The following is a 26437-nucleotide window of genomic DNA, read 5'->3' as shown; positions in this document are numbered from 1 at the left end:
ACACACACACACACACAGACGGAGACACACAAAGAGAGACATACACGGTGAGGGAGACACACGGTGAGAGAGAGGCAGAGTTAATGAGTGAGAATACAGGCTGAGATGGAGGCCCAAGCAGAGTCTGGATGGGATTGGACCCTGGCATTTTAAACTACTATGTTGTGATGCCTCATTTGCTCACTCTTACATAATAATGCCCTAAATTCAAAATACCAACAGTGAAGTGGTATGGAGAGTTCTATAGAGCTGAATATTACAAATGCTTGTCTCGTTTTCCAATCATATCCCAGATATATCCTTCTAGACAGTCGACCCGAAACGTCACTCATTCCTTCCCTGCAGAGATGTTGCCCATCTCAGCGAGCTAGTCCCGCATTTTGTGTCTATCTTCACAAGAATTAATCGTAGTTCTACAGTGTTCATCCCCTGGAGTATAGAATCATTTCAAGTGGCACAAAGAGAGAGCAAGAAAATGGCGTTAGTGCCTAAATTGGATTAACAGGATCTTGTTGAAGGCTCAAGAGGCTGATGGACTACTTCCTGCTCTTATTTCTCACGTTGACTTCCACCAGCTGACTACAGAGACCAACCAGCCTCTGCCCTCCACTGTTTAGCCCAGTTGCCTCTTAAATCGAAGCCCAGCATGTGTGGGACTGCATCACAGTGTCTCGCTGGAAAGAGGTTACAAAACAGTGAGAACCTCCGGCCTAAATCTGGCGCGCTTGCAACAAAACAGCAATCAGAATGAGCAAGTGTCCAATCTGCATCAATTTGTCCCACTGTTGCTCACTAGAGGTTGTTCAAATACAACAATAGTGCTGCAAACAGGAACCTGGCCAAGTAGAAAACTGCAGCAGCACAAGTACTTTGCCACTGCAAAAGAAAGATGAGAAACCGAAGATTGTTGATACAAGAATAAACAACCGAGAAGATTTTGTTTTGCTGATTGCCAATAGGGAGGAGAATGTTTGTCTTTGCAATAACAGCAGAAGACTATCCAAGAGGTGAAACCTATATGTCTCCAGAAAATCGATTGATAAATTGGAAGTGAACCAAAATCTTGAAGGCTGGAACAAAAGATGATTTAACCATTGGGAGACCACAGAGATTGACAATTGCCTTGGCAAGGCCACCAGCACAATCAAGGACCTGTTTCACCCCAGTCACTCCCTCTTCTTCTCTCTCTGATCAGGCAAGAGGTACAGAAGTTTGAAAATGCATTCCTTCAGATTCAGGGACAGTTTAATAGAAACATAGAAAATAGGTGCAGGAGAAGGCCATTCGGCCCTTCGAGCTCTGTATGAGCCATGGCTCAACTAGAAGCAACTACTGAGACGATATGGGCTCATAATCCCAGTAGATCTTGTAGGGAAGATGTCGAAGATCTTGGAGCACTATTTTTTAGAATGGCTGAACAGTAGGGTCATCAACAAATGTGTTTTAGTTTAGTTTGGAGATACAGGCCCTTCGGCCCAATCAGGTCCTTGCCGACCAGCGATCCCCAAAACATTAACACTATCCTACACGCACTAGGGATATTTTTTTTTACATTTGTACCAAGCCAATTAATCTACAAACCTGTACGTCTTTGGAGTGTGGGAGGAAACCGAAGATCTTGGAGAAACCCACGCACGTCACGGGGAGAGTGTAAAACTCCATACAGATAACCATATAACAATTACAGCACGGAAACAGGCCATCTCGACCCTTCTAGTCCGTGCCGAACACATAATAGCACACGAGGTCGGAATCAAACCCAGGTCTCCAGTATGCAAGCGCTGTAAGGCAGCAACTTTACTGCTGCGCCACCGTGCCATCCTTATTACACCACACTGGAGCTGCGCGCGCTTAGTGTGAAGAGAGCGGAACAGGGAGCTGAAGGAGGTACACCCGTATTGATGATCAGTGAGGAGGAACTGCTGTTACTGACCCACACCAAGTGGGGAAGTAAAGAACCCAGTTGCAAAAGGAGCGACAGACACCCTGGTCTTGAAACTTGTTGAGGAGTTTGGAGGGGATGATTGTGTTGAAACACAAAGCTGCAGTCGATGAACAGCAGCCTGGCATCATGCATTCTTGTTATCCAGATAGTCCAGTGCAGAGTGGAGAGCCAGTGAGATAGGTGCTGCTGTTGACCTGTTGTGGTGATAGACTAATTAAAGCAGACGCAGGCCATTCATGCCATAACCAACCTCTCAAAGCACTTCATTATGGTGGATGTGGGCATTGCTGGATAGTAGTCATTGAGGCTGTTCACTGTGTTCATCTGGGCATTGGTAGGATAGATGGCCTATGGAAAGTCATGCCTGGACTTTGTATATGATACGGGATCACCACAGTTCTAACCCGTTGCAGATTACGAGTTTCACCCAGGACTTCTGGTTCATGTTCATAAGTGATTGGAGCAGAATTAGGCCATTTGGCCCATCATGTCTCCTCTGCCATTCAATCATGGCTGCTCTATCTCTCCCTACTAATCAAGAATCTATCTATCTCTACCTTAAAAATATCCACTAACTTAGGCTCCACAACCATCCGTGGCAAAGAATTCCACAGATTCACAACCTAACACTGTGTTGGGGAAGACATAATGTTTTCATAGGTTTCTTTATGAAATCACTGTTGACCAAGGAAGGACATTATTGCCATAGAGGGAGTGCAGAGACAGTTCACCAGACTGATTCCTGGGATGTCAGGACTGTCTTATGAAGAAAGACTGGATAGACTTGGTTTATACTCTCTAGAATTTAGGAGATTGAGAGGGATCTTATAGAAACTTACAAAATTCTTAAGGGGTTGGACAGGCTAGATGCAGGAAGATTGCTCCCGATGTTGGGGAAGTCCAGGACAAGGGGTCACAGCTTAAGGATAAGGGGGAAATCCTTTAAAACCGAGATGAGAAGAACTTTTTTCACACAGAGAGTGGTGAGTCTCTGGAACTCTCTGCCGCAGAGGGTAGTCGAGGCCAGTTCATTGGCTATATTTAAGAGGGAGTTAGATGTGGCCCTTGTGGCTAAGGGGATCAGAGGGTATGGAGAGAAAGCAGGTACGGGATACTGAGTTGGATGATCAGCCATGATCATATTGAATGGCAGTGCAGGCTCGAAGGGCCGAATGGCCTACTCCTGCACCTAATTTCTATGTTTCTATGTTTCTATACATTAAGTTATGCTGGCAGGGTGGGGGGGGAGGGGTCACATACCCCTATGTCCTTAAAGATGCCACATAAACCTGTGTATTTCATGTGAATGAACAGCTAAACACACAAACTCATCATTCTAATTAAGGAATGACTGGAAGTCAAATTGCTTTTGTGTTATTCATAAATACATATTTGAAGAGCTCCAGTTTTTTTCCCCGCAAAGGAGAGGCATTATTAAATCCCACCCATCTCAGAGCTTTGGCCTTGGTAATGCAAACAACATTGCCAATTCCTCAAATCCTCTACAGGCAAGGTTCCACTTCCTGTCTCTGAAGCAGTACCAACTCGAAGCAGCTGCTCCCCTCAGCATTACTTGCCATCTCTTTAATTCAAGCCAATACAAACTAATTCCATTTGTGTAGCATCTCCAACATACCAAATATTTCACATTACAGGAACTAAAGAACCAACCGACTGAACCATTTTTTACAGATATGTGGAGCAGATCACAGAGGAAACTGGCAAGGATCATCTCCAAATGAATTCCTCAAGGGAATGTTTTAATGGTTGTCACTTTATTCCCGCTACATGCCCATACCTGCATTGGTTTTCATCAGGTCATAAGGAAGAGTAGAATTAGGCCATTCGGCCCATCAAGTCTACTCCGCCATTCAATCATGGCTGATCTATCTCTCATAGAAACATAGAAAATAGGTGCTAGGCCTCCCTCCTGCACCCCATTCTCCATGGCTGATCATCCCTCATATCCCCTGCCTTCTCTCCATCCCTTTAGCCACAAGGGCCACATCTAACTCCCTCAACTAATCAATAGTCTCAACTACCCTCTGTGGCCCAGAGATCACCACTCTGTGTGAAAAAAGTTCTTCTCACCCTCCTAACCCCATTCTCCTGCCTTCTCCCCATAACCCCTGACACCCATACTAATCAATAGTCAAAGTCTCCCATTACATTAAAACTCTGCACACTGCAAAATGTACATATAAGCAATCTCCAACACCGTAATTAAACGTGTATTGTGGATTACTTGGGCATGGGGAAACTTTAGTTTCGTTTGGAGACACAGCGTGGAAAACAGGCCCTTCGGCCCACCAACGATCCCCGCACATGAGTTCTATCCTACACACGAGGGACAATCTGCAGAAGCCAATTAACCTACAAACCGGCACTCCTTTACAAGGTGGGAGGAAACGCCAGCACCCGGAGAAAACCCACATGGTCACAGGGAGAACATACAATGATGCATACATGTGCCGCCCTCCTCTGGTTAGCAAATTCCACCCTGTACATATTACACACTGCATTGCAATGTTAACTTTGAAGCAAAATGATTCAACATTTAGGTCATTGTTCAGGCACTGTCCATCCCTCAACATGATGCCATCTTCAGGATGGAAACCAAACGCCAACTTCTTGTGGACGATGGCAACATCTGGTCACTGCACAATTAAATCGTTTTAGGACCTTTTTTCCTAACCAATCCAAGGCAAATTCTTAACCAACATCAGAAAGAAACTCATTGGACATTTCTGTTATTGCCATTTCTGATTGCCACCTATTGTTTTGCCACAACACCGTGGGCAGTTTTAACGAGTAATTCACTGGCTGTGAAGTACCGAGATAATCTAAGAATGGGAAAGTGTATGTATACCTGGAAGCTCTCTCTTTTGCATTGCGAGCCTCACTTACGATGCAAGAGCTCCCCATCATAATATCTGGATGTGCCCAGTCCCACTGACAGGACAGCCAGACCAAGTGGGAGCAGTTTAACAGTGGGAGGCATAGCCCTGCACCTTTAACACTGACTCAGTTCTATGGAACTCTATGCATGGGACCAACCACATCCAGCAAAGCTCCCGATTACCATTCACCATCGTTCAGCTGCAAATCAATATTCATGTTGAACACCAGGAAGAAGTATCAAAGGTAGCAAGGGCACAGAACAGAACATAGCCTTGGGGGTGGGAGTTATTGACAATGTCCATCACAAAGTGGTAAAAGGCACCAATATGATGGCAAGGCTACATGGCCTCATTCTTGCCACCAGGGCAACTCAGGCACAAGTGACCACTGTGCAGTCCCTGCCGACAGAGTCCCAGCTTCACTGCAACCTCCCTAGCTCAGTAAAAGTCAAGATTCACGAGGATGGTGCCTGACCAGAAGGCTTGAAGTATGAAGAGAGACTGGGTGGGCTGGGATACATCTCCCTGGAATGAAGGACGCTGAGGGGAGACTTTAAAGAGGATTATAATATTATAAGGGGCATGGATAAGATGAATCGGTGTTGAGGTGGGGTAGTCTAAAACTAAAGGGCAATCTTTCAAAGGAAGAGGGGAGAATATACACCAGGTTTTTCCCACACACAGGATGGTGGGTATATAAAACAAGCTTGTCAATGGGAGTGGTTGAGGCAGGGACAATCCAACATTTTAAAATACATTTGGAGAGTTTCATTTATATAGCAAAAGCTATGGGACCACAGCAGCCTGTGATGGTCCTGAAGACCAATGCTGACAAAGCTTCTGCATCCCAACACAACACTGATATAACACTGGCCAACAATATTCACTAAGCAATGTGGAAAACTGAACTAGTGGCAAATAACACTGGAAACGCAGCTGGTCTGGCAGCATTTGTGGAAAGAGAAATAGTTACATTTCAGGTCAGAGAACCATCATCAAAAGACGAAACAATAGTTAGTCTAGGTAGCAGAGAAGAAGGGGGTTGGCATGGGTGGAGCAAAGGGAATTTCTCTCATAGGGTGAAATAATGAGGCCAGTAAGTTGCAGTTAGGCCCCCTTACATGCATAACATGATTCTAATGTTAATATAATCTGTGTAAAATTGCACAGCTATATCCAGTTCACAAAAAGCAGGAGATTTTGAATCACTAGAAAATGGCCAGTCTGCTCCCAATCATTAGCAGAGAGTGGTGGACTGGACTCACCCCAGGGGGGCAGTGTTCCCCCCCCCCCCCCTCTCCAATGATAGCATCTACATGAAGATTTGCCTCAGGACGGCAGCATCTATCATCAAGGATCATCATCACGCAGGTCATAACCTTTTCTCGCTGCTACCATTGACCAGAGGGTACAGAGGCTTTATGTCCCAGTTCACAAACAACTAATTTAATCAAGCGGTAGAACTGACCTGCACAAGCCTAATCTCACCTCTGCAATGGAACACTCCGGTCCACCTCCTGCACCACCAGGGATGTGTCTTCCAATTGTGTCTTTTTGTACTAATGTCATTTTTTGCAGTCTTTTTCTTTTCATTGCCTTGGATCATTTATCTACAAAATTTATGATTTTGCATGTTATCTGAGCCCATGTCAGAGGGAGTCTAACATCTGTGGCCGGAAGGTTTGTGGACAGTATACCAAGGGTTAAGATACGCATGTATTTAGATGGATAAGGGCTGATTATGGATAGTCAACTTGCTGTTGTACATGGGTGCCTCATGAATCCACGAGTTTTATGAATATGTGACCAAAAAGGTTGATGAAGGCAGACCTGTAGACGTTGTAGATATGGATTTTAGCAAAACATCTGACAACGTTCCAATTGGTACGCTGCTGTGGAAGGTTAGATCGCATGGGATCCAAGGAGAGAATAGCCAACTGGATAGAAGATTGGCTTCATGGAATGAAGCAGAGGGTGATGGTGACATTGTTTTTCGGACTGGATGCCTGTGAATAAAGTGTGCCTCAGGGTTCGGTGCTGGGGCCATTGCCGTTTGTCATCTACAGCAATGATTTGGATGAAAACATACAAGGCATGATTAGTAAGCAAATACACAAAGGGTGATAGGGATATGGAACAAGCTGCTGGCGATGGTAGTTGAGGCATGTACTATCACAATATTTAAATAAACAGTTAGACAGGTACATTGGGAGGATACGTTTGGAGGGATATAGGCCAAACGTGGGCTGATGGGACTCGTGCAGTTGGGGCATGTTCGTCGGTTTGGGAAAGTTTGGCCGCAGGACTCGTTTCCATGCTATATGACTCTATGAAGATTGATGCTGCTGCAAGCAAGATTTTTATTGTAACTGTACTTCACCATACTTGGGTATACGGCAATAAATAAAGATAAGTGATGAGAAATCAGCAGTAGACATTGTCTGAATGGACTTTAGTAGAGCAATCAACCAGGTGAGTTGAATCAGCTCCTAGTAGGTTGATCCAGAAGATTCAATCACATGGCAGCCTCCACAGCCACTTGGTAAATTGCATACAAAATGGGAAGAGAAAGAGAGAATGCAAGAGAAAGGTTAATGTTGGAGTGGTCTCATTCTCATTGGAGGTCTGTGCCCAATGGTTTCTGGAAAGGATTAGTGTTGGGAGCTGTTGTTTATAATACATAATGATTTGGAGGAAAATGTAGATAGTTTGATTAATGTTTCAATTTTTACACAAAAACTGGATGAGTTGTGTATAGTAAGGAAGGTGGTCACATGACACCTTTCAGCTGGAAAATGGCAGATGGCGTTTAATCCTGACAAGCGCATGTGATGAACTTTGGAAAATCATATGTGAGATGAAAATATTCAGTCAATGGAAGGACCACAAGGTGCACTGATGTTTCTCTTGAGCTGCAAGTTAGTCCATGGATCCTCAAAAGTGGAAAGACAAGTGCAAAGGGTGTAAATTGCCTTCACCAATTGGGCCACTGTATATAGAAGTTACAGTTGTATAAAACTTTGGTTAGGCCACATTTGGGGAATGGTGCGCAGTTCTGGACAGCACTCCATAGGAACATTTGGAGAGGGTGCAGAGGAAGTTTGCCAGGTTATTGCTAGGATTATTGTGGATGCATTGGTGATCATTTTCCAATGTTCTATAGATTCAGGATCAGTTCCTGTGGATTGGAGGGTAGCTAATGTTATCTCACTTTTTAAGAATGGCAGGAGAGAGAAAACAGGAAATTATAGACCAGTTAGCCTGACATCGGTGGTGGGGAAGATGCTGGAGTCAATTATAAAAGATGAAATAGCGGCACATTTGGATAGCAGTAGCAGGATCGGTCCAAATCAGCATGGATTTACGAAGGGGAAATCATGCTTGACTAATCTTCTGGAATTTTGTGTGGATGTAACTAGGAAAATGGACAAGGGAGAACCAGTGGATGTAGTTATCCTGGATTTTCAGAAAGCATTTGATAAGGTCCCACATAGGAGATTAGTGGGCAATATTAGGGCACGTGGTATTGGGGGTAGAGTGCTGACATGGATAGAAAATTGGTTGGCAGACAGGAAACAAAGAGTACGGATTAACAGGTCCCTTTCAGAATGGCAGGCAGTGACTAGTGGGGTACCGCAAGGCTCGGTGCTGGGACTGCAGCTATTTACAATATATATTAATGATTTAGTTGAAGGGAATCAAAGTAACATTTGCAAATTTGCAGATGACACAAAGCTGGGTGGCAGTGTGAACCGTGAGGAGGATGCTATGAGAATGCAGGGACTTGGACAGGTTGGGTGAGTGGGCAGATGCATGGCAGATGAAGTTTAATGCGGATAAATGTGAGGTTATCCACTTTGGTAGCAAAAACAGGAAGGCAGATTACTATCTAAATGGTGTCAAGTTGGGAAAAGGGGAAGTACAACGGGATCTGGCGGCCCTTGTTCATCAGTCTATGAAAGTAAGCATGCAAGCCGAGAGACAACCTGATAAGTATATAAAAGAATGAGATGAATACATACGGTAAGTAGACAGATTATTTTGCCCCCTACAAAAATGTGAAAAACACTAGGAGGCATCGGTTTAAGGTGAGAGGGAATGGTTAAAAGGAGATCTGAGAGCTAAATGGACTATTATTTTTTAAACACATTGTGCAATTAGGGGAGGTGATATTAACAGGCATGATACCAATGTTTAAGGGGCAATTGGGCAGTGATGTGAACAAGCATAACATAGAACACGCTAACATTGTTCCTGTCCTGCACTTTGTGTTTCTATGTTGACCCTATCCACTGCCCAATCCATTTTATTTGCTTTATCTTCAGCATGTAATGCTGCAGACTACTATCTGCAAAATGCATTGCCATCCAAAATCCATCACCTGCCCCATTCCACAGCACCATCCTAACCCACAACCTCTACGTCAGGGAATTTGGGCACCAGCATCCACTGGCTCCCCATCCACATCACATGCCTTGAAAACATGGTTGATCTGCTATAGTATGGGTTTATGTGCTGGATCTCCCCTGCACACCAGAACTCTGAGTGTGCCTTCACCAAATGAAATGCAGGAGTTCATAGCAGCTGCTTATGTTTACTATTTGAAGAGCAAATGGGGATACACAATATGTGTTGGCCTTGCCAATAACACCCAAATATCAGTAGAAAGTGGAAACATGCACAAAGGCAGCAAATGAAGGAGTCCACATCTCAACTAAAGCTATTGGATTTCCAGAAAGGAAAAGGTACATTTTTGCAGAAAGAGTACAGGTTGAAATGTGGCTATTTTTCCACACATAACATCTATAAATAAGAAACCAGTGGACACTCCTGCAAGTACCGATTTGCCGAACCTGTCTAGGATTTATATGGAAGTAAATATCACCATGTTGCTATAACATTAATATTTTCTGCTGGAGCATCAGCAGCCTATGCATAGCTGTGCCATTTTACTTCAGTGAAATATAGCAAGGACTATGAATAACATACACAAAAGTCAAACTTAACTGGTGGGATAGAAACCAATTCTTCACAACGCCATCCCTTCTACGAGGACAAGTATTTTAGTCCTACTCAGCTTCTCACTGCCTCCACTTTTCTAAATCCATAATTGTCTTTTCATTTTGGAAGTTTTGAATTCCCCCATGTTTGTTATTTCACCAGTATTTCCCAGTCCGTCACAAAAGTACGGGTTTCCAAACAATTGGTTCACTGCTTCTAACGGAGGTTCAGTTAGTTTGTGTGCCGGGGCAAAATATTTACAAGGCACAACTGAAGTATGGATGCAAGTTTCCTCAAATAGCAGCCCAACATTCTTTCACTATACGGGCAAAATGTGAGCAAATAGGGCTTGTACAGATGTGTTCAATGGTCAACGTGGACATAGCAGAAAGAAGGGCCTGTTTCAATGTGAACCAAGTCACCCTGAAAATAGAGCAGTCAGAATAGAGGAATAACAACATGGATAGGACAGGTTTAGAGGGATATGGGCCTAATGCAGGCAGGTGGTACTAGTGTAGATGGAATATGTTGGCCGGTGTGGGCAAGGAAAGGCCTGGTTTCCACACTGTAAGACTCTATAACAAGTTGACTTTTGCTTACGTGTGAGAGAAATTCATTATCAATTATGATGAATAGATAGATAGATAGATAGATCCTTTATTGTCATATGTAAGGACAGCAGTGGCTAATGTTTGCTGCATTTTTCACCACTTCTTAAGTAGAAACACATCTTGTTAACCAACTATTATAATAGACTCCAAGATCAGAACAACCTATTTATTATCCCAGCTGCTGGTGTTCCATGCATTCAGGTGGACCTCACAAAGAGTAGAAAAATACATTATTCATGAAGGCATCATGTGCTTTCCAGCTCTACAGCCAAATGGATTTATTTCTAACCCTCTGATTTGTCTGAACAAGTAACTCCATTTTAAAAAGGGACCCAAGAACATTTTTCCAGCATGTCACGTATACTTTTAAATGTTTCTACATGCATGCCCTTACAAATAATACCGATTGTACCTTCATATGGTTCTTAACATTTCTAATTAGCAACACATAGTCCTTTCCTGAATCATTGCAAAAATACATTCACATAATATCCACAATATGGTAAAACATTATAAAGGGCATGTCAGATAAAACATTATTTTGTTAATCAGTATTAATATTTTTAAAAAGAGAACTTGTATGAACACTTTTCCCTCCCAAGGGGAAGATTAATATGGAAACATGAAAATGTCAGGAAGTGATTTGAAAGACAAAAGCAATATTTTTTTGTGGTAGTGATATTCATTAACTTATAAATCATATCATATTCCACAAATGAAACAGGGCAGTACAATCATTGTTGTAAATGCAGGGCTACTTCCTGTTAAGAGGCAAGATAAGGGGCAAATCCAAATCATGTTCAACAATGAAAGACAGTACATCTGTAACGCACAGTGGACCAATCCAGGATCATTTAAAAACCACCCAATATATACACTAATACATATTGTATTTGGGCAGGGTTCAAATGCAAGTAGCCATCAGTAGGAATCTCTGGCAAGAAAATCGTGTTATAACTACATCAGATACACAACTCCACCCCAACTAAAACAAAACAAATCACAATTCCGTTTTTTGTTTCTGCATTTAATATATGTACGGATACTGCTTCCAACTCACGGTGGCAAGTTGTGTTTTAAACAAGGGGGGCACCAAGCAGTTTGCAAGGACAGCAGTTCAGTTCAGATCCGATTATTAACTCGGTCTGGTTAAAACCCTCTCCCTGGAAAATGCACACAATATATATATATATATAGTAACACAAAGAACCTATCTATGGGTGCTTCTTCCTACGTGTAAAGAACGAGCGAGTAATGGAGTTGTACACAGAAGAGACACAGCACATACCCAAGGTGTATATATGTGGGGGGTGAAAACAGGCAGGCAGTGTCAGTGGAGAAAGTTTGGCGAGCAGTGGAGGCTAAACTTCCGGGGTATGAGGCTGTAGCAGTTGTAGCTGTAGCAGCAACAGTTGTAGCAGCAGCAGCAGCAGTAGCTGTAGCTGTAGCTGTAGCAGCAGCAACGGTGGAGAATGAGAGAGGGAGGCGGTGGGAAGAGCAAATGCTATTCAGCACAGCCAGTTTCAAGTCGCCCTTGCAGGGGAATTACTGTAGTGTGTGCAAGTACTCGAACTGCACTCTCCCTACAGGGGAAACGTGCTTTGTAAACACACAACCATGCTGCATTGAAAGTTGCCCTGTCTCCGCGCCGCACATTGTAAACGCCGGCTCTTGCACTGCTCATTACCTTGCGCTTGGCCAGGCGGCTTTGCTAACGCTCCCCCTCTCGCAGGCAGGGCTCTGAACATTAGATAATCCCCTACAGGGTTGTAATGGGACACTCCAAAAATTTATTCTTGGGAAGACTGACAGCCGGGGTCAAGAAACAGCTGTTGAAGTTAATGCTTCTTCCTCCCACACACTGTCTGACAGCAGTGCCTTGCCACAACAAAGTTGGATTTTACAGCACAGCATTTAAAGATGTACGGCGCATTTGTGGTTTGCACGAATTTGCAATGTAAAAAAAAAACATGATTGGGTGCACCGAGCATTTATTTCCACAGTGTGCAGGAAGCAGCTGCAGATAGATGGTGGTTTGCACAGAAAATAGACACTGAAATGCTGGGTCAGGCTCAGCGGGTCAGGCAGCATCTCTGGAGAAAAGGAATAGGTGATGTTTTGTGTCCAGACCCTTCTTCAGATTGAGAGTTAGGGGAGAGGGAATCCAGAGATACTGTATGAAGTAATTAATGAAAGGTACGCTAAAGGACAAATCCAAACCGGCAACAAAGATTAAGGAAAAATAGAGCACACAATGGTCTGTTGTTGGCTGCGGGGAAGGTGAAACATAGAAACATAGAAAATAGGTGCAGGAGTAGGCCATTCGGCCCTTCGAGCCTGCACCACCATTCAATATGATCATGGCTGATCATCCAACTCAGTATACCATCCCTGCCTTCTCTCCATACCCCCTGATCCCCTTAGCCACAAGGGCCACATCTAACTCCCTCTTAAATATAGCCAATGAACTGGCCTCAACTACCTCTGTGGCAGAGAGTTCCACAGATTCACCACTCTCTGTGTGAAAAATGTTTTTCTCATCTCGGTCCTAAAGGATTTCCCCTTTATCCTTAAACTGTGACCCCTTGTCCTGGACTTCCCCAACATCGGGAACAATCTTCCTGCATCTAGCCTGTCCAACCCCTTAAGAATATTGTAAGTTTCTATAAGATCCCCCCTCAATCTTCTAAATTCTAGCGAGTACAAGCCAAGTCTATCCAGTCTTTCTTCATATGAATGTCCTGACATCCCAGGAATCAGTCTGGTGAACCTTCTCTGCACTCCCTCTATGGCAAGAATGTTTTTCCTCAGATTAGGAGACCAAAACTGTACACAATACTCCAGGTGTTGTCTCACCAAGACCCTGCACAACTGCAGTAGAACCTCCCTGCTCCTATACTCAAATCCTTTGCTATGAATTCTAACATACCATTCGCTTTCTTCACTGCCTGCTGCACCACTTTCAATGACTGGTGTACCATGACACCCAGGTCTCGTTGCATCTCCCCTTTTCCTAATTGGCCACCATTTAGATAATAGTCTACTTTCCTGTTTTTGCCACCAAAATGGATAACCTCACATTTATCCACATTATACTGCATCTGCCATGCATTTTCCCACTCACCCAGCCTATCCAAGTCACCTTGCCGTCTCCTAGCATCCTCCTCACAGCTAACACTGCCCCCCAGCTTCGTGTCATCCGCAAACTTGGAGATGTTGCATTCAATTCCCTCGTCCAAATCATTAATATATATTGTAAATAGCTGGGGTCCCAGCACTGAGCCTTGCGGTACCCCACTAGTCACTGCCTGCCATTCTGAAAAGGACCCGTTTACTCCTACTCTTTGCTTCCTGTCTGCCAGCCAGTTCTCTATCCACATCAATACTGAACCCCCAATGCCGTGTGCTTTAAGTTTGTATACTAATCTCTTATGTGGGACCTTGTCGAAAGCCTTCTGAAAGTCCAGATATAACACATCCACTGGTTCTCCCTTATGCACTCTACTAGTTACATCCTCGAAAAATTCTATAAGATTCGTCAGACATGATTTACCTTTCATAAATCCATGCTGACTTTGTCCAATGATTTCACCACTTTCCAAATGTGCTGCTATCCCATCTTTAATAACTGATTCTAGCAGTTTCCCCACTACCGACGTTAGACTAACTGGTCTGTAATTCCCCGTTTTCTCTCTCCCTCCCTTTTTCAATGAGTGTAACTAATGAGTGAAACTGAAACTAACCAGGATGGCAGTGAAACTAGATGGATGACTAACATGGTGGAGGGGTGGAGGGAAAGTGAATGCATGGGTTACTTGAAGTTAGAGAAATCTAATTTTTTACTGCTGGGCGAATATGAGGTGCTGTCCCTCCAATTTGCGATTGGTTTTATTCTGACAGTGGAGGAGGACCATGACAGAAAGATCAGTGTTGGAATCGGAAATGGAGTTAAAGTGTTTGCCAAACAGGATTCACAGGTCATTCAAGAACTGTAACCAGCCATAGCATTATTTGAGCAAGCTCCATTTGCTTTCTTACCTTGTGAGTGGGGCCATGGACTTGGATCATGTGATTTTAAATCTTGCCATGCATAAAAACAAAATAAAGGTTTGCAAAAAGGTTAAGAAAGGAAGTTTGCTCATTGATAAGATGGTGGTATTTAAGAGGTTTTTAGATAGGCACATGGAAGTGCAAGGAATAGAAAGATATGGGTGTGTAAGAAGAGACTGCAGATGCTGGTTTACACCGAAGATAGACACAAAATGGACTGCTCTCACCCCAACCATGGACTGTTTACCCTCCTACCATCCGGGAGGCGTTACAGGTCTCTCCGTTGCTGGACCAGCAGGTCCAGGAACAGCTTCTTCCCTGTGGCTGTCACATTACTCAACAATGTACCTCGGTGACTGCCAATCACCCCCCCCCCCGGACACTCCTCCCACGGGAAAAACACTATGACTGTATGCATGTAAATAGATTTATTTATTGAAATCATATTCTATGTGGCTCTTCCAAAGAGATGCTAACTGCATTTCGTTGTCTCTGTACTGTACACTGACAAAGCCAATTAAAGTTGAATCTGAATCTGAAACTGAAAATGTTGGAGTAACTCAGCGGTTCAGGCAACACCCCTGGAGAAAAGGAATAGGTGACGTTTCGGGTAAAGACCCATCAGACTCATCAGAAGGATATGGATCATGTGCAGGCAGATGAGGTCAGTTTTACTTGGCATCACAAACAATATGGGCCGAAGGGCCTGTTCCTGTGCTATCTCTTCTGAACCGTCTGAATTTGTAGTCGGCAGAGCAGTACTCTGCATATCGCCAACTATACTGTTCTGTGTTCTAATTAAATTACATGGATTATGAAGATCAGCTCACAAATCTAATTATAAGTATGTATACGTGCAAACAGGAGCATTTTTGTAAACAAAATAAACAACTCCCTCTTTTTGAAACTCTTCTAAAGCAAGTGGTTTGGTAATTTGATTGGAAAGATAAAATGCGTGAAAAAAGCAGTTTCCTTCCGTCTTACTTTTAAATTTGCACTCCTCTAAATAATCACAACTCTAATAGAAACACATGGGGAAATTACAGGCAGTGACCCCCTTGTCCTGCCACTCGCCAACCTCATGGGGTTAGGAGGGAGAGATAGATCAGCCGTGGTGAATGGAGGAGTAGACTTGTTGGGCCGAATGGCCTAATTCTTCTATCCCATGACCTCATGCATTGGAATGCCGACCATTCACTACTGCAAACTGGACCTATATCACAGAAATAGTATCAATAATGGTATCTTTAGCTAGTCATTAATTTTAAATAAAATTTCCATATTTCTGTTGAAAGCCGAGAAGTTGCTGGCTGAGTGAAGAATTGGGCAACATAGGGATTCAGCTAGTTCATTCCCTTCCTCCGATACTGTATGTTTGAGTTTTTGGTTTGTCCTAAAATAAAACAACAGCTGGTAATGTGGTGCCTGTGATGTCGTGAGGATCTGTCTCGGCAGTATTTCCAAATAGAATTTGACAGCAGGCTGGATAAGGTTGGGCAAAAGTCTGGTCAAAGAGTTCGATTTTAATGGAACAAAGATATAAAGAAATAAGATGTTGGAGAGGTTTAAGTGGCTGAAGATAATCCGCGGGTAACCAATGAAGTCTATAGTAATTCAGGACTGCCAGAGAGCAGTCTTGAATAACTATCGACCTCATTGGTGACCCTCGGACTATCTTCAGTCTTGAACTACTATCTACAGCATGGGTGACCCTTGGACTTAACCTCGCACTAAACGTTATTCCCTTATCATGTATCGATACAATGGCTCGATTGTAATCATGTATTGTCTTTGCGCTAACTCGATAGGACACAACAAAAGCTTTTCACTGTACCTCGGTACATGTGATAATAAACTAAACTGAGGAGTTTTGGCCCTTCCCAACTGAAGCCTCAGACACCAAAAGTGGAGTGGTTACATTTGATGATCAAGGGAGTGGAATTAAAGAGGGCTGTGTACCTTGAAGAGCTGCAGAGTGAAAGAAATTCACACATTGGGGGAGAATTAGTTCTTGGGCGTATATGAAATAAGGATGAAAATTTTAAAATAGAGGTGTTCGCCTGAGCACAGAGCTGCTGTAAGGTCCATGACACGGCCGATGGAGGGATGAGTCCAGTCAGATGCAAGACAGGACTGTCCTCAGTTTTCACTGAACAACAGAATTACATTGCTTTAAATAGGGTTTTTTTTGTCCCTTAAACACCTTCCACAGACATTAATCAAGAGGTTTGAAAAGGCTCTCGTGTTCAGTTTTTGTTATTGGACCGAGGTACATTGGTGAAAAGCTCTCTTCGCTGCTTCCTGCATGTCACCATAGGTACAAGTCAGCAGAAAAACATTACACGATTACAAAGATCGATCCAGCTGCTCCTTACAGTGTATTATAGACCTAGAAACATAGAAAATATCTTCTTATATTTTTGGAGGAGTAAAATAGGCAAGAGCTGCCATCAACTCAGGGATGATGAGCCCTGCAAGGTAGGGATGCCAATTTTCACTGCCATTCAATATCATGTTCATTTAGTTTATGGCTGATCAGACAGTACATGAACTTTACAGTGTATCCTGTACCTGTAGTAGGCCATTCGGCCCTTCGAGCCTCTCCATTCAATATGATACCCCCTGACCTGCCTTCTCTCCTGAGCCACAAGGGCCACATCTAACTCCCTCTTAAATATCGCCAATGAACTGGCCTCAACTACCTTCTGTGGCAGAGAATTCCAGAGATTCACCACTCTCTGTGTGAAAATGTTTTTCTCATCTCGGTCCTAAAAAATTTCCCCCTTATCCTTAAACTGTGACCCCTTGTTCTGGACTTCCCCAACATCGGGAACAATCTTCCTGCATCTAGCCTGTCCAGCCCCTTATGAATTTTGTAAGTTTCTATCAGATCCCCCCTCAATCTTCTAAATTCTAGCGAGTACAAGCCGAGTCTATCCAGTCTTTCTTCATATGAAAGTCCTGACATCCCAGGAATCAGTCTGGTGAACCTTCTCTGTACTCCCTCCATGGCAAGAATGTCTTTCCTCAGATTTGGAGACCAAAACTGTACTCAATACTCCAGGTGTGGTCTCACCAAGACCCTGTATAACTGCAGTAGAACCTCCCTGCTCCTATACTCAAGTCCTTTTGCTATGAATGATGCATGATAAGAGAGTAACGTTCAGTGTCTATAGATGGTAGAATGTTGGAGGTCAGCCAGTTGAGACTGTGCACTGCGGACTAACACAAGGGGGACCAATTGTACCTGTCATGTTTGTACCATAAATGATGACTAGGTTGAATAACAGCTAATGAACCAATCTTTTAAAATTCTTGAGCAAAGTACATACGGTGAGAGGAACTCTGCAGATCTGGCTGCATCTGTGGAGGGAATTTTCACAGGTGAAAATCTAACCAGCCCTGGTGTTATTTAAGCAAGATTTGCTCAAGGTTCCAGCATCCGCAGCCTCTTGTGTTTTCCAATTCTCACTGATATATAGAGTGCTCGGCCTTATGGAAGTAATGACATTAATGAATCTCAGAATTATAATCCTCTGAATCTGAGAACGTTGAAATGTAATAAATGATTAGAACATAAGTCTTCTATTGCAGCATTCATGACATCATGCCCCAATGTTAGTACTGTATATCACATGATCATTCCCAAGAGACATTCAGTGAAATTTCCACTATTCTATTCAGACCCTGCTGGCTCTAGAAAGATTCAGGTACCACCTGTTGATAGTACTATTCAAAGAACAATGTTCTGCCACCTCCCTCCGTATCTTGCCACAGTGGTAGAGCTGCTGCCTTACAGAGAGTGGGGTTCGATCCTGACTACAGGTGCTGTCTGAATGGACTTAGTACCTTCTCCCCATGACCATGTGGGCCTTCTCTAGGTGCTCCGGTTTCCTCCCACACTCCAAAGATTGTAGGTTAATTGGCTTTGGTAAAAAAAGGATAAATTGTCCCTAGTGTGTAGGATAGCGCTAGTGTACGGGGATCGCTGGTTGGAGCGGACTCTGTGGGCCAAAGTGCCTGCTTCCACGCTGTATCTCTAAACCATACTAAACTAAATGGTTAGAATCCATAAATATTCCGGAACTGAGGATGGAATCGTTATGGACTTCTTAATGGAAAGTGTTTTTGCTCCCCTAGTTCAATCCATTGCTTTTTCATATCCAGTAACCACTCTTTATCTGCTCTTTATCTAGATCCTCTGACTGCGTTTACCCATTACAATGCTGATCAAATGCCTTGTGATTTGCTTACTCACACTGTTGTAATGACTTTCTATTACGTTCGGCTACAAAAAAAAGGAATCTTTGAACAGCAGAGTAGTGAATTTACATCGACAAGACCGAGCGTAGACACAGTGACTGTTTCACCCAACACTTGTGCTAGTCCTCCAAGGCCTACTGCTATTTACTGACCATTTAATCTCCCCTTCCCATTCCCATACCGTTCTGTCATGGACCTGCTCCATTGCCAGTGTGAGGCCACAAGCAAACTGGAGGAGCAGCACTTCATATTCTGCTTGGGTAACTGAGAACCCAACTTATCAACATTGGAGTCTCCAAATTGAAGTAATACGCCCTTCTTTCCCCCTGAAGTTTACCCTGTTGCGCACACATGTCTCCTAACATCACCCACCACCCCAGCCACCCTACTCCGTTCCTCTGTCCTGTGAATTGTTCTCCCATTCCGAATCCCATATTTCCCTTTTATATCCCATCTTCCTCCACTACTCTTCTTTCCTTATCTGACACCTTTTTGCCAACTTTCCATTGGCTCTATCCTTTGTCACTTACCCCACCCATCCTCCACCCCCCCCCCCCCCCCCCCCCACCTGTATCCACCCCCCCCCCCCCCCCCCCCCCCCCCCCCCCCCCCCCCCCCCCCCCCCCCCCCCCACCTGTATCCACCCATCACTGGCCAGGCTTTGCCCCACCATGTCCCTTTGGCCAGGCTTTGCCCCACCTTTCTCCCCCCAACGCAAGTCTGAAGAAGGGTCCCAACCCAAAACGTTTCCTGCCCATTCCTTCCCCAGGTGCTGACTGGCCCGTTGAGTTCCTCCAGCACTTTGGTTTTGTGATCTTTAAATAGCCCTTGCTCCGCAATATATAAGCTGCATAATGCTTTTGATGTTGAGAATGTGACACTATATCGATGAACAAGTGGGGCGTGATTCTTCCACCTGTCTGCCCCACTGAGTTTGGAAGATGCCTCCAGCTTTATCTTCTACAATCTTCTCATACCATCGCACACAAGGATGTCCAGAATGGAATGCTGGAAATATCTTCAACCTTCTCAACTATCTTGCACTATCTTGCAAGTAGATGTAATTCCAGATTTAGCGACAGCAGACAGCTGGTCATAATTTGCACTATGCATGAATGCACTCGGCAGACAATGAGCTTCCAAAGGACTCATCGCCCGGAATTTCTTTACAATATCTCTATGACTGGACAGTCAGTTAAACGTCATGCTTGCTTCTCTGTCATGTTGCTCAGTGGGCTTCTTGTACAGCTAGATTATGTGGAGAAGCATTGATAAACAAGGAACCGCAGATACTGGTCAATACACAAAAGGACACAAAGTGCTGGAGTAACTCAGCGGGTCTGGCAGCATCTCTGGACAACGTGAAGTGGTGATGTTTCGGGTCGGGACCGTTCTTCAGACTTGACTGGAATATTGAATGGAATAAAATATATAACAAATATAGTAAAATATAAGTGTAGAAAGGAACTGCAGATGCTGGTATAAACCGAAGATAGACACAAAAAAAGCTGGAGTAACTCAGCGGGACAGGCAGCATCTTTGGAGAGAAGGAATGGGTGATGATTTGGGTCAAGATCCTTCTTCAGAGTCTGAAGACTCTCATTCCTTCTGTCCCGCAGAGTAACTCCTGCTTTTTGTGTCTTATCTTTAGTAAAATATAAGTGATTGGAATAAAATATATTTCAAGCCAGGTAGATGTACTCTCATGTGCACTTTGGTCTGACAATAGACAATAGGTGCAGGAGTAGGCCATTTGGCCCTTCCAGCCAGCACCGCCATTCAATGTGATCATGGCTGATCATCAACAATCAGTACCCCGTTCCTGCCTTTTCCCCATACCCCCTGACTCCGCTATTTTTAAGAGACCTAACTAGCTCTCTCTTGAAAGCATCCAGAGAACCTGCCTCCACCGCCCTCTGCGGCAGAGAATTCCACACACTCACAACTCTCTGTGAGAAAAAGTGTTTCCTCGTCTCCATTCTAAATGGATTACCCCTTATTCTTAAACTGTGGCCCCTGGTTCTGGACTCCCCCAACATCAGGACCATGTTTCCTGCCTCCAGCGTGTCCAAACCCTTAACAATCTTATATGTTTCAATAAGATACCCTCTCATCCTTCTAAACTCCAGAGTGTACAAGCCCAGCTGCTTCATTCTCTCAGCATATGACAGTCCCGCCATCCCAGGAATGAACCTTGTAAACCTACACTGCACTTCCTCAATAGCAAGAATGTCCTTCCTCAAATTAGGGGACCAAAACTGCACACTATACTCCAGGTGTGGTCTCACTAGGGTTCTGTACAACTGCAGAAGGACCTCTTTGCTCTTTGCTATTCGACTCCTCTTGTTAAAAAGGCCAACATTCGCTTTCTTCACTGCCATTCACTTTCTTCGCTCTAACCTTGTGAACCTACGCATCACTCCCTCAATAGCAAGAATGTCCTTCCTCAAAATGACATAGCATCATGACATCATGATTTGGTCAGACATAGCTTCATCTATGATCAGTCTGAAGAAGGGTTTCGGCCCGAAACGTCACCTATTTCCTTCGCTCCATAGATGCTGCTGCACCCGCTGAGTTTCTCCAGCATTTCTGTGTACCTTAGCTTCATCTATGGTTCTCTGACCCTCTGACCCTCCACATACTCTACCTCGTGTTCCACCAACTACGTGGCAGAGGATTCCATAGGTAGCAAGTGCTGCCAGATACAGTAATCTTGAAATCGTCGTCCTGACAGCCTTCCTAAAACTTCCCTGAATTTTGACTCAGGTCTCCTCAAAACAGCTCAAATTTCCATCCTTGATCATCCCATCAGCTGCATCCTTTCCACTCAACCCTCTCTTCTCAAAGCTATCAGTCTTCTTAATGATTTGCACACCCAGCCTCTCTAACATCTCACCATTCTCTTAAACACCCTTCCCCCAAATAAGTAATCAAGTATTTCTAGCCGAGAATGCTTCTAGTCCCTTTTGGTTAGTTATTGGGTTATTTACCCTTTAAGAAATATTGCCATCTCCGTTCCTTCCCCTCTAATTAATGCCAGTGCTAATGCAGGTAAATAGCTCACGAATGCATACTGATGAGAAGGACGGACACAGATCCATGGCAAATATATTTGTGCTTTAATTAACGTAACATTCACAGACTCTGATCCAGGGTGGAGAAGATACTGGAAGCTCGATGAAAAGAATAAACCCAATAGCATTTATGAAAGCTGGGCAGAGGTATTTTGGGTGAAGGGGATGGGGGTGTGTGAAGGGTTGAGGGTGCGGGGGGGGGGGGGGGGGGGGGGGAGGTAGGGGGGGGGATTCCAGGGTGTAGTGTAATGGCTATGCCAATTATAATTAGGCAAAGCGAGAGGTTTGTGCTCCAGTTTGCCACAATCTAGCCTCAGTCCATGGCTTTCAAGATTATTGAGGAACTTGGAAAGCATAGACCCACATTTACATTGAAGCCTCCGTTCATCAAACTGCTCCAAACAATTCGCTCAAGCACCTATGTAGTGTTCAACTGAACCATCACCCATTCTACACTATTCCTATTGCTTTCTGACCACAGAAGTGTGATGCTAAAATCCCTTGTTATCCGCTTATGCCTTCTCTGCCTCACTCGCTGTCTTGAAATCTCCCACCGTCTGAAAGCACTATGGTCCATATGCTGGAGTGGAACATGCATTGACCTTCGATAGGCACAAAAAGCTGGAGTCTCCAGTCACCCATTCCTTCTCTCCAGTGATGCTGCCTGTCCTGCTGAGTTACTCCAGCTTTTTGGTCTATCTGGTTTAATCCAGCATCTGCAGTCCCTTCCTATGCATTGTCCCTCTCCACTTTGCCTAATTATTAATGCATAGCCATTTCACTACACCCTTGTATTCTCCACTCCACACACCATACACCTCCAACCCCTTCACCCCAAATGCCACTGCCCATCTTTGATAAATATTATTGTTGTTTTTGATCAAGCTTACAGTATCTTCTCCATCATGGTTCAGAGTCTGTGAATGTTACGTTAACATAGGTGCAAATATTTTTGCTCAGGATGTAGAAAGAAACAGGAATTGCTGTGCAATATAAATAGATAATATTCAAGGCTACAACCAAGAAAAAAAGCATCTGATTAAAAAATAAATAAATAAATGGAAAGGAAATCAGAATTTCCTGCTTTGCTTCCCCTGTGTGTGCCTCCCTCCCTCCCTTCTCAGGGAATGCCAGTTTATAGAATTAACCCACGACTGCAAGTAGGAGTTTTGAGTTTCAAAGCTGTTTCCAATCTCCATTGTTACGTTGCGGCAGATTCTGAACTGTTTCACTTCAGATATACTTTATTGGTTGGTGTAAGCCCATATGCTGAGGGATTTTGCAACTCACCATTAATAATGACACATGCATACATTTTTCTTTGTAATGCCACCAATTCCTGCGCATTCTCTCATTTCCTTTCGTTTTACTGCACCAGGCTCTTTTGAGTGCACAGAGGGAAGTTTTTTTCCTTCTCACTGGCTTTTACCAGTATCAGTCATGAACTGGCCTCCAGGCTCTTTCAGCTGGAGAACAACAGTGCTCTAGTTAAAAATATCTTCCTCCCATTTGGGGGAGAGAGCCTCCTTGCTTTTTAATAATATGTAACTACAGACCATAATGGAGAATGGGAGATCGGAGGAGAGAGGCATCAGTCAAACCTGTTTTCTTTTAACTGGACGGCTCTATGCTGTGGTGCTCCAGTTTGCCACAATATAGCCTCAGTCCATGGATATAAGAACAACCTAATTAGTTTTCTTAATGATGTTACTTCATTTTACATATTAACACCCAGAGATCATACTCACTGTGAAAGGGAAACTGCCCATAAAATTCAATCAATGCATCTAAGTTCAAAATGCCTTAACCTCTGCATTATGTCAACGATAGTACATGCAACACCTGTCTATCAATTATACTCTTTAATTAATTAGGTAATGGTGTCAATGATCATACAGAATGTTTACAACACCCATACATACACAGACACTGTCTCAGTCTGGGACATGCTGAGTGATAGATGCTGCATTTCTCAATGTGCTCTGTTGCTGAACTTCACATGGCATCCTGTTTAGAGATACAGCGCAGAAACAGGCCCTTTGGCCCACCGAGTCTGCACCACAGAGACCAGAGATCTCTGCAAACTAACACTGTCCTACACTGGGAACAATGTTTATATTTATACCAAGCCAATGAATCAATAAAACTGCACGACTTTACAGTGTGTGAGGAAACTGAAGTTCCCGGAGAAAACCCACGCAGGTCACGGGGAGAACGTTGACACTCGGTACAGACAGGATAGAACCCGGGCCTCTTGTGCTGCAAGTGCTGTAAGGCAGCAACTCTACCGCTGCGCCACCGTACCGACCCGCGCACGTGCCACATTTAAATGAGGATTCTTCGCCTACCGAATGGGGAAGCTCAGTGAATATTTCTAATAATATTAGAGAACATTGTCCGGCGAGCAAGAGCAGCATCAGCTCCGGGGCCAAACGGAGTACCATACAAGCTCTACAAGAATGCACCGGATGTGTTACGCTTTCTATGGAAGCTCATGAGGGTGGTGTGGAAGAAGCAAACAATACCTAAGGCGTGGCGAAGGGCCGGGGGTGTGCTAATACCTAAAGAAAAGGATGCGTCAGACATCAGCCAATTCCGGCCAATATGTCTCCTCAACGTCGAGGGGAAAATATTTTTCAGCATTGTATCACAAAGGCTGTCCACCTATCTGGTAACAAACAAGTACATTGATACATCTGTACAGAAAGCAGGAATTCCAGGATTTTCGGGCTGCTTGGAGCATACAAGCATGATCTGGCACCAGATCCAAGCAGCTAAGAAGGACAAAAGAGACCTACATGTGATCTTCCTCGATCTGGCCAATGCATTTGGTTCAGTTCCCCATGAACTCCTTTGGGAATCTTTTGCCTTTTTCCATGTACCAGAGCTCATCACCACACTGGTCAAGAGCTATTTCCAAGACCTGCAGCTGTGCTTCACAACAGCTGACTTCAGTACAACATGGCAGCGCTTGGAAGTAGGCATCATGGCAGGCTGCACAGTCTCACCCTTGGCCTTTACAATGGCCATGGAAGTCATCATCAGGGCCTCAAAATGGGTGGTGGGCGGTGAACGAACAAGGGCTGGGCTCCGTCTGCCACCCATCAGGGCATACATGGACGACATGACAACACTAACCACTACTGCAGCATGCACCAAGCGGCTACTTGGAAAGCTGCAGGAGAACATCAAGTGGGCCCGAATGAAAATTAAACCAAGTAAATCTCGAAGCATTTCCATAGTCAAGGGGGTGCTTAGAGACACAAGGTTCTGTATCGGTGACGACCCAATACCAACAGTGTCTGAACAGCCAGTTAAAAGCCTGGGCAGATGGTACAACGCAAGTCTCAAGGACAAAGAGCAGGTGCAACAACTAAGGCAAGAAATTGTCAGCGGCCTGAAGAACATCAATCAGACCCTACTGCCTGGGAAACTGAAGCTCTGGTGCCTACAGTTTGGACTCCTTCCTCGGACGATGTGGCCACTGACCGTTTATGAAGCCCCAATAACAACTGTGGAGAAGATGGAGCGAACCATAACTTCATACGCGAAGAAATGGCTCAGGGTCCCACGATGTCTAACTAACATCGGCCTATATGGCAAAGGGGTCCTGGAACTACCTCTCACTAGTCTAACAGAGGAATACAAGTGTTCTAAAGTAAGACTTCAGATGACACTGAGGGACTCTAGAGACAAGACCATCAGTGCTGTTGCGCCACCCCTAGTAACTGGCCGGAAGTGGACACCATATGATGCAGTACAGCAAGCTTCATCAGCCCTGAGGCACAAAGACATCGTGGGGCAAGTCCAGCAGGGAAGAGGAGGCTTTGGCCTTACGACAAGTAAACCAACTTGGCGAAAGGCCACAACATCAGAGCGGAGGACATTGGTGGTCGAGGAGGTGCGGCGACAGGAGGAGGCCGCAAGAAGTGCAAAGGCGGTCTCTCTTGCCAAACAGGGGCAATGGATGCAGTGGGAAGGTGTGGAGCGGAGGAAGATCAGCTGGAAAGAACTATGGGAAATGGAAGCAAGCAAGATCAGCTTCATCATCAGAGCGACTTATGATGTGCTTCCAACACCAAAGAACCTCCAGCAGTGGTACGGCGAGGATCCAACCTGTGCCCTCTGCCCAACTCCAGCGACCCTGAAACACATCATGGTAGGCTGCAAGACCAGCCTCAGGCAAGGGAGATACACGTGGCGGCATAATCAGGTACTAAAAAGCCTGGCATCAGCCCTTGAGAACAGGCGGTGTGCGACCAACTCCTTGCCTCCGAGAGCAAGCAACCCCCCCCTCCTAAGGGCAACAACCTTTGTCCGAGAAGGACAGAAAACATCTAAACATCCTTCCACCAGATCAGAAGAAGGAAACCTATGCAGGGCCCGTGACTGGAGGATGCTGGCGGACATCGGCCGACAACTAGTTTTTCCACCTGAAATTGCTTCCACCAACCTCAGGCCAGACTTGGTGTTCTGGTCCCCTTCACAGAAGACTGCTTACATCATAGAGCTCACAGTTCCATGGGAGAACTGTGTTGAGGAGGCCTATGAGCGTAAGAAGTTGCGCTACGCAGAGCTTGCAGCAGAGGC

At 44.4% G+C, this 26437-nt stretch overlaps 1 protein-coding gene across 4 annotated transcripts in view; it reads right to left on the bottom strand.

Annotated features, from left to right (window-relative positions):
• Positions 1 to 12299, bottom strand: part of atg10 (ATG10 autophagy related 10 homolog (S. cerevisiae)) — a 327510-nt gene extending 315211 nt beyond the window's left edge. For 3 of the 4 annotated variants that reach the window (XM_055633405.1, XM_055633406.1, XM_055633407.1), the window contains exon 1: positions 11746 to 11917. The gene's annotated coding sequence lies outside the window, so the exon portion shown is untranslated. Of the gene's footprint in view, positions 1 to 11745; positions 11918 to 12144 lie in introns of those variants that run through there. The other variant, XM_055633408.1, reaches the window with a different exon arrangement.
• Between the last annotated feature and the right edge of the window lie 14138 nt (positions 12300 to 26437).

Source organism: Leucoraja erinacea, chromosome 3 (genome assembly GCF_028641065.1).
Source record: "Leucoraja erinacea ecotype New England chromosome 3, Leri_hhj_1, whole genome shotgun sequence".
Lineage (NCBI taxonomy): Eukaryota > Metazoa > Chordata > Chondrichthyes > Rajiformes > Rajidae > Leucoraja > Leucoraja erinaceus.
This window is presented reverse-complemented; position numbering and strand designations above follow the sequence as displayed.